The 16231-nt window shown below is 45.1% G+C and overlaps 1 pseudogene; it reads left to right on the top strand.

The window, feature by feature from the left end:
• Positions 1 to 775: 775 nt before the first annotated feature.
• Positions 776 to 15978, top strand: LOC136479292 (wall-associated receptor kinase 5-like; annotated as a pseudogene).
• The last annotated feature ends 253 nt before the right edge of the window (positions 15979 to 16231 follow it).

Genomic DNA, 16231 nt, shown 5'->3' with positions numbered 1-16231 from the left:
TTAGACAACCAAATAATGAAACTGTTGGAGGATATTTTTTTCATCAAAATCTGTATTCCTAGTAGATAGGAAGATATGGATTTTCTTGGAGTTGCTCTTAGATATGCTTTCCTACCAACTTTTGCTATCTAGTGGGTATGGTATATATATTTTATATATGAAAAATCTTTGAACTAATTTTAAAGTTGGACGATTGTAACAATGAATTCTACTGATCCTCCCTTGGATGGAGTTGAATCCGATATGAAACCTTTGGATTAATCTTGACCGATAGTCCTTTCTTTGACTTTTTTCATTATTTTTATTTAATACAGAATAATTGGAGTAAACTAAAACGTTGAGTGATCATAAATAATGTAGATGTTTCTTTTTATTAGTTATGTTCTCATGACAAGAAATATTTACTTTGATAGAAAGCGTCAGATTATCACAAAATCAAATGTTGTATGTACTTTCAATTTTTGAAAAAAGTGATTATTTCCGGTCGACAGCGAGCATGATGATGGCCTATTTTAAGGAGATTACACTGGCTATACAAAATTGTTTTCTAATACAAAGAGACATATTTTCAGCTACATCTCTTCTAAATATTAGATCATATATATTGCACTATTATATATATTTCTGGTGTTGACAATTTTTTTTTGTAAATTTTAGGGCTAATCATTGGCCTAGGAATTGGCAGTGGAGCAGTTATTCCTTTTCTAGAGCTAAGCACCACATTTATGATCCATAGAATCATGACACGGAAGAAAAGAATGAGACAAAGATTTTTCAAGCAAAACCATGGGAGGATCAGAAGCTTCATGGGTGTTGCCTTGAGACAGAAGTTCCTCTACTTGTTTACGAGTTCATTTCTAATGGCACCCTTTACAATCATCTTCATGTCGAAACTTTAGTATCACTTTCATGGAAAGATAGAATGAGAACTGCAGTCGAAACTGCTAGGGCTCTCGCGTATCTGCACTCACTCACTTCAATGCCAATAATCCACAGGGATGTCAAGCCTCCTACTATACTTCTTGATGACAATTTGACTGTGAAACCGTCATATTTCGGAGCTTCAAGGTACATTCCCATTGATCAAACTGGATTAGATACAACTGTGCAAGAAACATTTGGGTACTTAGACCCTGTGAAATTTTCGTATTTTGGTCTCTTTTGAAAATAATTTTTAGAAAAATACCAACGCCAAAACATTTTCTGAAAATAGACCATTTTTAGGCGTCTTAGCACATGACGCCGAGATATGAGGCTCGGCGTCGTGTCACTCGACGCCGAGGTATTGCCACGTCACGGACGACCGGGGTCGTCGTCGACACGTTGGCGCGTGGGTCCGAGACGTCGGCGTCGTGTCAGCCGACGCCAAGTACCCAACCTCGGCGCGGTTGGACTGCGCGCCGAGCTACTGGCCCCATCCGGAGCGCGGCCCAAGCGGCCCAACAAAGCACGGTGGCCCAGAAGCTCGACGTTGGGTCACTTAACGCCGAGCCTCCAGACCTCGGCGTGGCCCGACTCAACGCCGAGGTCTGGTCCCTTTAGGCCGAGGCCCCCTTCTTCTTCTTCCCTCCCCTCCTCCATTCCCCCATGACTCCCAAATTCTGAAGACCGCCGGCTCCCAAATCCTCCACGGCCCCCACGAAACTCTAACCTCCAAAATCGACCCCCGGTGCCCGGATCTTGTCTCCTGAAGCTTCCTCGAGGTAATGGTCCCTCCCCTCCTCCATTCTATCCGCGTAGATGTGCTTACATTGTCCCTAATCATGTGGAATCATGGTTGTATTGTGTTTTGGTATATTTGTGTTTGCATTTGTAAAATGTATGGCTTAGGATGATTGAGTGCATTGTTGTTTAACTGTTTTATGTGCTGAACATGTTAGGTTAGTTTGGTTTCTAGTTATTTTGGTCATTAGGGTTATTTGTTTATTGTAGGTGTCATTAGGGTTAGTTATTTGTTGGTCATTAGGGTTACTATGTATTTTATTTATTTGTTGGTCATTACATTTCAATTTGTTATGACCAAGGTGTTTTGCCAAGGTACTCCTCTTTCCTCTCTTTCAATTCATCCATTTAGATTCGTTTGTTTTTGAACTTGGCATTATAGGTTTGGTTCATGTTCATGTCATTCGTGCAATGTATGGTGGTTCAAATGATTGAATGACCCAAATGTATGGTTGTTGCTGTTGTTGTTGTATATGTTATGGTTTATAATCATTGAGTTAAATTTTGTGTTTGTTGGGATTCGAATTTGTTTAGGGTTTGTAATGAAAAGCTTATTTGGGAGGTATGGTGATTTAGTGTTAGTACCTTTACATTCGTTGCAAGGTGCTTTGGATTGATTTTTTTTCTACGTAATGTTAGGATGCCAAGGCGTGGTAAAGCTCGTATTCCAAGGTAATCCCAATGTTTATTCATTATCTATGCAACAAATAGAAAACCCTAGGTTTAGGTTTGGTTCTCCGTTAATATGACTAAATTCTTTCAATTGTAGCTATGGTCGCCAGAGGGCAAATCCCTATGACCTAAAGCCTCTCCCTGAAGGTGTTCCTCGACCAATGTGCTTTTGTGGTGATACTTGCAAGGTAGACATCTCTGAAGATGAGGAAACATATAGACAGAGGTACTGGATGTATCCCAATTATGCATGGGAACCTACAAAGCAACAACGCCGTGCATCGTTTGTGAGGAATTTTTATTGTGTTAATTAATTTTCTTGTGATATTAAGTATTGCTTATTTATTAATTTTATAACAATTTGTTTTTCTTGCAGACCGTTCCACCACTGTGTGACTTTGAGTAGTGGATTGACACTGAGATCAAGGAGTCGGACAAGCAGCGTCTAGAAGGCCTGAAGGAGTGGGATGCGGAGGTTAAGGAGAGGTTTGAGCAGAGACGCAGACTGGAGGCTATAGAAAAGGAGCATAAGGAAGAGGAGGAAAGGAGGCGTGTTGCTGCGTACAGGGCGGAGAGGGAGAAGAAGCTTGAGCGTGTGCGCCGAGTGAAGGTAGCGATGGAGGAGAATCCCGATACCGAGAGGAAGGGAAAGTGGCCTCGTTGCACTCAGTAGGTATTTGGTCCATTCACGAGCGATGTCGTGTAGCCCTGGACTTTTTTTACTATGTTGTAATGCACTCTGCTTTTATTTCAGATGAACTTATTCCCTAAACTTTTTTTATTATGTTGGAATGCACTATGATTTTATTTCAGATGGTCTTATGCCCTGTACTTCGTTAACTATCCTAAGACTGTAGTGGTACTGTTTGTATCACTGAAAAGACTACTTGTGTTGTTGCAGTCACTGAAAGGGCTACAAGTACTATTGCAGTCACTGAAAGGGCTACAAGTCTATTTGAAAACTCACTGAAAAGCCTAGATTCGTTTACTGTTGTATCCGTATACACAATGAATTAATATCAGAGTGATCTACTGCATTTAGATGAAGTGACAAAACACAGGTGTAGCCTTTTCAGATGAAATGACCAGTCATAGTTGTAGGCTTTTCAGATGAAGCATCTAGCCTTTTCAGATTCAATAAATGAGTACGCACACATGTTTTTTGTCAAGTAGCATTCATGGTGAACCTGCCTTCATCTCTATATATAGTGCTCCATGTCTTGCTCCACATCCACACAACTTGTTTTCTGGTTTAGTTTTAGCAAATGTCGAGCAGAGGTTCCTCGAGTGGAAAGGGTTTCAGCAGAGGGAGAGGAAAGGGGGTGAGCAAGGGACCTCCAATTGTGTGGGAGGGTTCTCTGGGTCCTGATTCTTTTGAAGAACCAATAGAGGAATTTCCTTTGGAGAGGAAGAGTGACTTCACCCGTGAGAGACCTCTTAGATCATACGAGAAGCGCATTGAAGATTGGCCAAAATGCCGCCACAGTTTGGATTGCGTTGTGTAGATGTACAACGACTATGACGGTGAAGGCCGTCGTTTCTTCAGATGCCCGCGAGGATTTGTATTGCCTTTGAACTCTCTCCTTTTTTAGATTTGCATTTGGTTTCTAGTAGTACTTATTGGTAGATGGGTTTTCAGGATTCAAGCTGTCCAGATAACTGTGGCTTCACTAGATGGGTCGACCCTCCTCCTATCTATCCCCATCAACAGTACATCACATATCTACAGGGACGCATCTTTGACCTAGAGTATGGCCCTAGAAGTGGTAACAGGGACAAGTCGGACGACGACAACAGCAGTGATGCAGAGGAGGCACTATGCAATAATCCGTACTGCGAGTGCCCACACCATAAGAAGGATGGGCCTCCTTCTCCACCACCACTGCCACCGCCACCAACACCGCCTCCGTCAACTGGAGGATACTATGGGGAAGGCGCAACTCAGTTCAATATGTGGGAGCATTATTAGGACCAACCTTTGTTAGTCAATCCGAATGTGGAATGCTTGTATGAGTTGTTCTTTTCAATCTCGTAAGGCATGCTAGGTTTAGTTTGCAACATGCCATTGTTAGTTTTCATGTGAGTGTGTACCCTTTGCAATGTCTGTATCACTTGTTTCTTTCAATCCCCTAAGGCATGCTAGGTTTAGTTTGTGACATGCCATTGTTACTTTTGATGTGAGTGTAATCGTTGTGCATTCGCTATTTCATAAATTGCAGTTTACCTACCTCTAAGTTTCATGTACTATGGTTGATTCCCAAACTGAAAAAAAGATTTGAGTCTCTCTAAAAATAGGGGATTGAAATCGAACCAACATTCGGTTTTTCCTGCAGGAACAAACATACAAACATAAATATAGCATGTCTACTCTTATTAGTATAACTCGTGTTAGTCGAAGAGGAATCGTTGAGAAAGATTTTTCATTTGAATCATGCAAATAGGATCGCAACATATACCAAAGGGTTTGGGTCGGCGTTTACGTGTTGGGCTGAGGCTCGGCGTTGAGTCGGCCCACGCCGACCCTAGGGTTTGGCTCGGCTGTGAGCGAGGTGGGCTGAGGCTTGGCGTTGAGTCGGCCCACGCCGACCCTAGGGTTTGGCTCGACCGTTTGCGAGTTGGGCTGAGGCTCGACGTCGAGTCGGCCCACGCCAACCCTAGGGTTTGGCAACGGCCATGGCCAGGTTTGGGCCGAACCTCGGCGCTTAGTCGTCCCACGCCGAGGTTAATGGCTCGGCGTCAATTTACCGCACGCCGAGCTTGGGCACCTTAGCGCTTCGATGCAAGGGTTTCCAGTATGTACCAGGGGTCGGTGTCAAATGACTAAACGCTGAGCTTGGACACCTCGGTGCTTCGATGCAAGGGTTTCCAGTATGTACCAGGGGTCGGCGTGAAATGACTAAACGCCGAGCTCCTGGGTTCACCAAAATATATCATCTCTTCTTTGATGCTTCACTATTGCCCACTACTCTAATCAGCCGACGATGACCTTGTGCCAACAACGGACCTGAGCTCGCTTGCTCCCTAACTCTCCTAAGCCGCTTCGTCCCCTTTGCATGCTTGCCATGTCACCGTGGATCCAACAGAGGTTGATCGTAACATGGAGGATGGGGATGATGACACCCCTTCTTCCTTGTGAGTTGCGACGGAGGCCCTCTCTTAATAGCTGGAAACATGAAACATGGCGACGTTCCACACATTCACATAACACATGACCACACCGACATACACATTCATTCAACATCCGTACATACATAAGGTCCAACACATTCAACATCCAACATAGTCCAACACATTCAACATCCAACATAGTCCATACATATGCTTCATCAATCAACAGACATAGTCCAAATATAGTACAAGGTCCAATGCATACATAGTCCACGCACAAAATATAGCATATGAAGTCTTTGGATCTTTTATCGCTCCTTGTACCTTAACGTAGATGGCGAGCGTAACGCTTTCCCCTCCCAAACGGATAGGTACCTGGAGTGTACCTATCCATTGGTCTGAGCGTCCTCTGTGGACGTCCAGAACCAGAGGGGCCTTGAGTTCCTTAGGGTGCATCTCCAAGCTGGGACATGCCAATCTCATTATACTCATGATCATAGTACTCTCCCTGTCCTTCATCATCTTCATCATCATAATGACCATGTCCTTGACCACCCTCTGCACTAGTTGCTGCACCATGTGAAGAAGAAGTCCTGCCACCATGTGCACCATGTGAAGATGAAGTCCCTCCAACATGTGTAGTAGAAGGTCCAGCACCAAGCTGTTGTGGGACTACCACATCCGAGGAACATCTACATCCAAGGCGTGCAGCTACCTTTCGGAGGCGATGCATGGCATGCTGCATTTTGAAAGCATTATTAGTAAGTGGGGTTGGTCGCAAAACTATATAAAGATGTAACATGAACTAAATGAGAGGAGACTACCTAAATGTGCTGTCGTAACATGGAGGCCTCATTAGGATCGCCCACAGGAATCATCAATGCCCTTCCTTGCTCGGCCAGTGTCCTCATTATCTCCATGCTCTATGCAACAAAAACAAGAATTTAAGTCTCCATCACAGTAAAGACCTCAAAGATGGAAATAGTTGTATCACTTACAGCTCTGGCTAACGCAGGGGCAATCTCAACTTGCCTGCCTTCTCGGGTAGCTTGGTCATATGGGTTGTTGCCCTCATCCTCGCTCGCAATGTCAGCAATGTCTTGCTCTGTCCAAGCGGGCCTCAATTAAAGCCTTGTTCGTTGACCAAACCAAACAAGGTAATCATCGAATGCCTTGTCACGATGGACGGCGTGGATGCCCATGTTGTTCTGCTCCATCAACATCCACTCATCAATGTAGCGCTGGTGCTCCAGCTGCCAGTTGGTGATCTTCTTATTTTTTTGTCTGTTGAACCTGCAAATTTTACACCAAATCGGCAATATGAAGGCCTACTCAATGATTCATTCATGTGAAACGAACAAAATATTGCATGTTATGTACTTGTGGAGCTGCCAACCGGTGGAGAAATCATCGGGCGGAGAAGGCTGCAGCCTACCAAACTGTCGTGCTACATGGTGAGGGAGATGGTACTCCACTGCATAGAAACAAATAAGGGGGGTCCTCATCGTCCAGACATCCTCGTCTGCCATGCACAAGGCACTCAAGTTGAGATCCGTGATTTGCCTCCGCCGATATGGGCACCATTGAACCTGTACACAACGTCGTCATCAACTAGTCGACGCTCAATTTGTGCACATATCCTCGATTAGGCCAAAAGGGTGGGAAACTTACATGCTGTGGCAAAAGGGTGTCCAGCTCGTTGGTGAAACTGATGTACGCGTGGCGTGACACGTGGTATGTTCCGTGGACTCGCTCGTAGAGGTGTGCCACGGTAGGGGCGACAACTGCGTCTCCTTGAGGAAACCAAGGTTGTGGGGGATTAAGCTGATGCAGTCTCCCAACTGGAAGCCTCTCCCACATTCAAATCTGCAAAAAAGAGTGGAAACATGAATGTTAATCACTTTTGTTAAGAAAAAACATTGAATTGTAGTGGAAACTTGTACAACTTTGCTTTATTACCTGCAACAGTGTGATGCACCCTGACATTGTAGCATGCGCGCCTCCAGGACGGCGGCAAGCCTCGCAAAGCTGACGGTACAGGAAGGCAAGTATAGCCGAGCCCCAACTCCTATTGCCGGCATCCTCCCAGTTCAAAAGGCACGGGATGTACATCCAGAACGCCGTGTCTCCAGTGCCGTCAGGAAAGAGAACCGTACCAAACATGTGGAGGACGTAGGCTCGACAGTAGTATGTCACGGTCTCGGCGTCTACGTTGGGTGGGCACTCCCGAAACTGCTGACGAAGCCACCTCAGGGACACCCCACTGCTGTGCCGTTTCTTGCCAGCCTCAACTGTCGCTAGGGGCCGTCCCAAGAAGTGCTCAACCCGCTGCTGCCATCCTTCGGACTCCGTGTCTCCTGTCACTGGGAATCCTTGGATTTTGACTCCAAGGATCATGGCAACGTCCTTGAGAGTGACCGTCATCTCCCCGCATGGTAGGTGAAAGTTGTGTGTCTCCGGACGCCACCGATCTATCAACGCCATCAGCGCCGCTGGGTTGAAAGGTGGCGTGCCTCGACGACAAACACGAGCAATGGTAGCAAGGTTCGCCAGCTTCAGGAGGGGCGTGTACCTCTCATCGTAGACCATGGTCGTAGAGGCCTCATGTGTCATTGGCCTCAGCACATTCAAAACCTACAAAAAAAAGACAAGCATGAAAAAGTATTAGTTCATGTCACTTTATAAAGAGCATGGACTATAGAGCAAAACATGAACAATGCAATGTTTCATACGAATTGTTGAATATACCTCTCCGTTCTCGATCCTCCGAGCCCGGTGGTGCTCATCGAACCTTGGATCAAGAAGGGGGAACCGATCCATCCCGCAACATAAGCAATGCCAAAGCATTAGTATAAGTTAAAGCATGTGTATGTGGTACGAAGTAACATAAAAATAAAAAAAACAAAAGTAAACCAATGTACTATTACACAAAGCAATTCTAGTAGTTAGCTTGGTGGATACCTGTTGTCTAAGTAGTTCAGGACATTTTCTCTTATTGTGGCCCGGCTTATGGCAACCAGAGCAACGGCTCTTTTGGGTGTCCTCTACAAAATGTCTCCCAACCTTACTCGTGGTTGATCTACCTTTCGTGGCTCGGTCCATGTCCATCCTGAACCGCTTCCGCTGCCTAGGTCCTCTACTCTTCCAGAGTAAACCAAGATCAACCACATACTTGGGGCCATCATAAGTAGGCCATTGACTCTTGTCAAGAAATGGCTCAAACTGTGGATTCTAGGGTCTCATTAGGTTCCTCAAAGAGAACTCCGCGGCCATACGGGGAGGGACCTCAGCGTCAACACATCTAAGGCGACAGGCTGTAATCATGTGGGAGCAAGGCCTATGGTATATGATCGATTTTCCACACGTACACTTGTTCTCATTGATCACTACTTTATGTTTTCGAGCACCCCGGTCTTCACCACCAATGTTAGTTCCACCACCCTCTAGAATCTCATATCCATGGTTGATCGGATCGAAACATGAACCCTTCTGTCATTTAGACTTTTTCTTTGAGAAAGCTAGTTCCTGAGATGCTAAAAGTGGCCAAGCTTTGCCTGCTGTCCATAGAGACCTCGCATGCTTCTTCCTTGAAACGAACCAAGAATTCAACTTGTAGAAGGTGAATGAGGCAATAGCAGTCACAGGCAGACCACGACAACCTCTTAGAAGGCTGTTGAACATCTCTGCCATGTTACTAGTCATGAAGCCCCATCTCCAACCACCGGTGTCATATGCAAGTGACCAATTATCCTTCGACGCCATCAACTCGCTCAAGAATTGCCTGCCATCAACATTTGTGGCTAACTTCAGGGCATCTAACTTGTTTTTGAATAATTGAACCTCTTGCTGCCTGCAAACCTCCTCAAATAATTTGAAGTTGTCCTTTGTGTGATCACGCCTTATAAGATTCTGAGCAAGGTATTTGGTGCACCACCGGTGATGTATTTGGCCATAACCAGGAATCTCTTGTTCTACGGCATTCAGAATGCCAGCATGCCTATCGGATATCACACAAACATCACGTCCCAGACCAATTACCACTTGTCTTACTAGCTTGAGAAACCAACACCAACTATCCGTGTCCTCCTTCCGAACAATCGCAAAGGCCAATGGCACAAGCTGGTCCTCTGCTTCTGTCCCAATACAAATAAGCATTGTGTCTTCAAATTTCCCTGTAAGAAAGGTCCCATCAATTGAGACGACAGGGCCTGCAATGCTTGAATGCTTCGATGCTCTGCCCGAACGCCCAAAACGCCCTTCCAAATACCTGGCTACCATTCCCTGTTTCACCCTCCTTAGATAAATACTCGAAGTGCATCCTAGGATTTACAGCCCTCATTGCGCTCAACATTACAGGGAGGCGCTCATAAGCTTCTTCCTAATTTCCAAATATTATTTCCAGTGCACGCTGCTTTGCCCTCCATGCTTTCCCATACTTGACATAGTAATTGTACCATTAGAAGATGATCTCAACCAACGCAGACACCGTAATGGTTGGCATATGCTTCACCACGGGGCATAATTGCCTTGCAATGAACCTAGAATTGAGCTGCAGATGGTTCTCTTCTGCCTCAGCAGTGGCACAAACATGTGGTTGCTTCACTGAGGTAATCTTCCATTTGCCTGCCTTCGTCTTCCTAGCACATACTCTCCAACCACACTGTTGTTCTTCACAAGCAACAGTGTACCTCTTCTCCTTAAATGAATTGATGACCCTAAAAGGTCGGTTGTGTACAATGGAGTACTCTTGCAACCATGATTTCAACTCATCCATGGTAGCAAACAATATGCCCTTCCATATGATGAGGCAACCGCTAACATCAGGCACAGTTGTATCACTTGACCCACCATCAGCTACTGCCCTATGACCATGGCTAAGGTCCTCGAAATCACCAACTAGTGGATCTCTCCAAGGCAAGACCCTAGACAATATCTCTATTTCCCTAAAATTCAGACAACCAACAGGGCGATCGTCATTAGAGTCTTCGGCTATCTCCTCTACGAAGGATTCATCATCTCCAGCTATCTCCATGTCAAAACGGTTCGTAGCCCTAGCATCACCAAAGTCTTCTTCACCACTAAGATCATCTTCGTCGCTAAGCTCATCCTCAATAGAAAAGTCTCCGCTAGCGTCGTCCAAACCTTCTTCTGCATCAACAATTACATATTCATCATCCTCTTCATCACTATCATGATTGCCCTCACCATCGGCAACCGGATTCTCTTCCTCATCTCCACCGTAGCCTAGTTGTGTGACAAGTATTTCTTCTTCAGGCAAAGGACCATAACCTATGTGAGCGGGGGAAGATGGCCATGCTTCAAAGTTATCATTTCCTAAGCCGGACTCCTTACTTACTACTAAATCTAAAGATCGCACTTCTGAGGCCAATACAACTGCCTTGTAATCATTCCATTCAGTCTCGCTTGTAATTTTGAGCAACCGCTTGATCCGAGGACCCTTCGATGACCCAACATCTATGACACCTTCAAACTGAATATGCATGTCTCCTTCATTCCAGCCTAACTTAACCTTGACTCGCTCCACTAACTGGGTCAAAGATGGTGTTTCAGAAAAAATCAATAACTCCTCACACAACAACAACAACAACAAAGCCTTTAAGTCCCAAAACAAGTTGGGGTAGGCTAGAGTTGAAACCCAACAGAAGCAATCAAGGTTCAGGCACGTGAATAGCTGTCTTCCAAGCACTCCTATCTAAGGCTAAGTCTTTGGGTATATTCCATCCTTTCAAGTCTCCTTTTACTGCCTCTACCCAAGTCAACTTCGGTCTTCCTCTGCCTCTCTTCACGTTACTATCCTGACTTAGGATTCCACTACGCACCGGTGCATCTGGAGGTCTCCGTTGCACATGTCCAAACCATCTCAACCGGTGTTGGACAAGCTTTTCTTCAATTGGCGCTACCCCTAATCTCTCACGTATATCATCGTTCTGAACTCGATCCCTTCTTGTATGACCGCAAATCCAACGCAACATATGCATTTCCGCGACACTTAGCTGTTGAATATGTCGTCTTTTCGTAGGCCAACATTCTACACCATACAACATAGCAGGTCTAATCGCCGTCCTATAAAACTTGCCTTTTAGCTTCTGTGGTACCCTTTTGTCACATAGGACACCAGACGCTTGCCGCCACTTCATCCACCATGCTTTGATTCTATGGCTAACATCTTCATCAATATCCCCGTCCCTCTGTAGCATTGATCCTAAATATCGAAAGGTATCCTTCCTAGGCACTACTTGACCTTCCAAACTAACATCTTCCTCCTCCCGAGTAGTAGTGCCAAAGTCACATCTCATATACTCAGTTTTAGTTCTACTAAGTCTAAAACCTTTGGACTCCAAAGTCTCCCGCCATAACTCCAGTTTCTGATTCACTCCTGTCCGGCTTTCATCAACTAGCACTACATCGTTCGTGAAAAGCATACACCAAGGGATGTCCCCTTTATGTCCCTTGTGACCTCATCCATCACTAAAGCAAACAAATAAGGGCTCAAAGCTGACCCTTGATGTAGTCCTATCCTAATCGGGAAGTCATCCGTGTCTCCATCACTTGTTTGAACTCTAGTCACAACATTGTTGTACATGTCCTTAATGAGCCCGACGTACTTTGTTGGGACTTTATGTTTGTCCAACGCCCACCACATAACATTCCTTGGTATTTTATCATAAGCCTTCTCCAAGTCAATAAAAACCATGTGTAGGTCCTTCTTCTTCTCCCTATACCGCTCCATAACTTGTCTTATTAAGAAAATGGCTTCCATGGTTGACCTTCCGGGCATGAAACCAAATTGGTTCATAGAGACCCGCATTATTGCTCTCAAGCGATGCTCGATAACTCTCTCCCATAGCTTCATAGTATGGCTCATCAACTTAATTCCTCGGTAATTTGTACAACTTTGAATATCCCCTTTATTCTTGTAGATCGGTACCAATATACTTCTCCTCCACTCATCAGGCATCTTGTTCGATCGAAAAATATGGTTGAACAGCTTAGTTAACCATACTACAGCTATGTCCCCGAGGCATCTCCACACCTCGATTGGGATACCATCTGGTCCCATCGCCTTACCTCCTTTCATCCTTTTCAACGCCTCTCTGACCTCAGATTCTTGGATTCTCCGCACAAAGCGCCTATTGGTGTCATCAAAAGAGTCATCCAACTGAAAGGTTGTGTCCATATTCTCACCATTGAACAATTTGTCAAAATACTCTTGCCATCGATGTCGGATCTCATCCTCCTTTACCAAGAGATGCTCCCTTTCATCCTTAATGCACTTAACTTGGTTGAAGTCCCGTGTCTTTCTCTCACGAACCCTAGCCATCCTATAAATGTCCTTCTCTCCTTCCTTCGTACTCAAATGTTGGTAAAGATCCTCGTACGCTCTACCCTTTGCCACACTTACAGCTCGCTTTGCAGTCTTCTTTGCCACCTTATACTTCTCTATGTTGTCCACACTCCTATCATGGTACAAGCGTCTATAGCATTCTTTCTTCTCCTTAATAGCCCTTTGGACTTCCTCGTTTCACCACCAAGTATCTTTAGCCTCACGTCCCCTTCCTTTGGTTACTCCACACACCTTTGAGGCTACCTTCCGAATGTTGGTTGTCATCTTGTCCCACATATTGTTTATGTCGTCTTCTTCCTTCCAAGAGCCCCCTTTGATAACCCTTTCCCTAAATACCTCTGACGTCTCCCCTTTCAGTTTCCACCACTTTGTTCTTTCAATCTTAGCTTGTTTATCCCTACGGGCACGCATCTGAAAACAAAAATCTGCCACCAAAAGCTTATGTTGAGAAACAACACACTCCCCTGGTATCACCTTGCAATCCAAGCATGCTCGTTTGTCTTTTCTTCTTGCAAGGACAAAGTCAATCTGACTATAGTGTTGTCCGCTACTGAAGGTCACTAAATGAGATTCTCTCTTTCTAAAGAAAGTGTTGGCTATCATCAGGTCAAAAGCTACCGCGAAGTCTAGAGCTTCCTCCCCCTCCTGATTCCTACTACCATACCCAAAACCTCCATGAACTGCCTCAAAACCTGCGCTTGTAGTACCTACATGCCCATTAAGATCTCCTCCTATAAAAAGCTTCTCACTACTAGGTATAGCTCTAACCAAGCCATCTAAGTCTTCCCAGAACTGTCTCTTAGCACTCTCGTCGAGGCCTACTTGGGGGGCATACGCACTAATTACGTTCAAGACCATATCACCAACGACAAGCTTGACTAAGATAATCCTATCTCCTTGCCTTCTCACTCCCACCACACCATTCTTGAGGCTCTTATCAATCAAAACTCCTACTCCATTTCTATTTGCGACTGTCCCTGTATACCAAAGCTTGAAACCTGTATTGTCCACCTCCTTCGCCTTCTGACCCTTCCATTTAGTCTCTTGAACGCATAATATATTTACACGCCTCCTAGTCGCGGTATCAACTAATTCTCTTAACTTACCTGTAAGTGACCCTACATTCCAACTACCTAAACGGATCCTAGTTGGTTCGACTAGCTTCCTTACCCTTCGCACCCGTCGACTCTGATGCGAAGACTCTTGCTCATTTTTCACTACACCCGGGCGCCGATGTAGCGCGCCACTAAGGAAGCGACGACCCGATCCTTGGTTACTTGACACCATGCCCAGATCACGACACGGCGCGTCATGGGGGTGATGACCCGGCCCTTGCCCATTTAACACCATACCCGGGTTCTGATATGGCGCGTCGCTAAGAGGGTTACGCCCCAACGATTTTCTTTCGGGTTTCATCTCCATTTAAGTGGCTAAGTTTTTACATTGGCTCGCCACGCCTAACACAACCCTCCTCCTTTACCAGGGCTTGGGACCTGCTATGCTGGGACACCACAGGCGCCCCACCATAGGCGGAGTTCAACAACTCCTCACACATGTCCAGAAATTCCAAACTATCATCTCTTGTCCTAACAATACGGCCTCCATGATGCAACCTCACTAATTTATCCATCTACAGCCATCACACAACAAGTAGTGTCACATATCAATATATCATGCGAGTTTCAATCCAATAAGTAGAAACTAAAATATATCATTTCATCTTTTTCAATCCCAACAACATAATCATTTCTAGTCATAACAAATTGAAATGTAATGACCAACAAATAAATAAAATACATAGTAACCCTAATGACCAACAAATAACTAACCCTAATGACACCTACAATAAACAAAGAACTCTAATGACCAAAATAACTAGAAACCAAACTAACCTAACATGTTCATCACATAAAACAGTTAAACAACAATGCACTCAATCATCCTAAGCCATACATTTTGCAAATGCAAACACAAATATACCAAAACACCATACAACCATGATTCCACATGATTAGGGACAATGTAAGCACATCTACGCGGATAGAATGGAGGAGGGGAGGGACTATTACCTCGAGGAAGCTTCGGGAGCCGAGATCATCGTGGCACCGGGAGTCGATTTTGGAGCCTAGGGTTTGGTGGCGGCGCGGGTGAGAAGAGAAAGAGAGGGAGGCCGGCGGTTTTAGAATGGAGGGAGGAAGAAGAAGGGGCCTCGGCGCGGCCTAAAGGGACCAGACCTCGGCGTTGAGTCGGGCCACGCCGAGGTCTGGAGGCTCGGCGTTAAGTGACCCAACGCCGAGCTTCTGGGCCACCGTGCTTTGTTGGGCCGCCTGGGCCGCGCTCCGGGTGGGTCCAGTAGCTCGGCGCGCAGTCCAGCCGCGCCGAGGTTGGGCACTTGGCGTCGGCGGACACGACGCCGACATCTCGGACCCACGCGCCACCGTGTCGACGACGACCCCGGTCGTCTGTGACGTGGCAATACCTCGGCGTTGAGTGACACGACGCCGAGCCTCATATCTCGGCGTCATGTGCTAAGACGCCTAAAAATGGTCTATTTTCAGAAAATGTTTTGGCGGAGGTATTTTTCTAAAAATTGTTTTCAAAAGAGACCAAAATACAAAAATTTCACCTTAGACCCTACGTATCATAGCACAGGGCATGTTACTGAGAAGAGGGATGTCTATAGTTTTGGTGTTATTCTTATTGAGTTGTTAACCAGAAAGAAGCCAGTCTCTTATAGGTCCTCTGGGGGCTATGGTCTCGTGAAACATTTTACCACTCTGCTATCAGAGCATAAATTGGTTGACATATTGGATCCACAAGTTGTATAAGAGGGAGCCTGGGAAGTTATCGATATCTCTTTGTTAGCAGCGATGTGTGTGAAGTTTGTAAGCAAGGACCGGCCAACCATGAGACAAGTGGAAATGACTCTTGAAAGCATCCATGCAGCAAAGGAGTATGTTTCGAGTGACATGACAGATGAATCTGAGGAGAATTACAATCAAGTGAACAATGTGTGTATTGGAGGGATAGACAAGGACATTGGAATCCACTGTGGGTTAGCAGAGCTTGGAGAAAGAATAATTGATGTGAGTAATGATGGCACCACTTAGGTGGCCCATATATCTCAATCTGTGGATGATCCGAACAGTAGTGCTCCCTTGAGGCATTTGCACATCCAGTGAAGCTGCCTTTGTACTTGTATAAGTTGTAAACTATTCCCTTCGCCCCTCAAAAAAAATATTTTTATTTTCATTTTAAATAGATCTATCTCAAATTTGCAAGTTAATAGAGAACAGAATCAACATTTATGACACCAAATAGCCACACTATAAAGATATGTTTAAAATAGATTTTATGGTGACT

The sequence above is a fragment of the Miscanthus floridulus genome, chromosome 9, assembly GCF_019320115.1.
Source record: "Miscanthus floridulus cultivar M001 chromosome 9, ASM1932011v1, whole genome shotgun sequence".
Classification (NCBI taxonomy): Eukaryota; Viridiplantae; Streptophyta; class Magnoliopsida; order Poales; family Poaceae; genus Miscanthus; species Miscanthus floridulus.
Note: the sequence above shows the minus strand (reverse complement) of the source record. Positions and strands in the feature narration are given on the sequence as shown.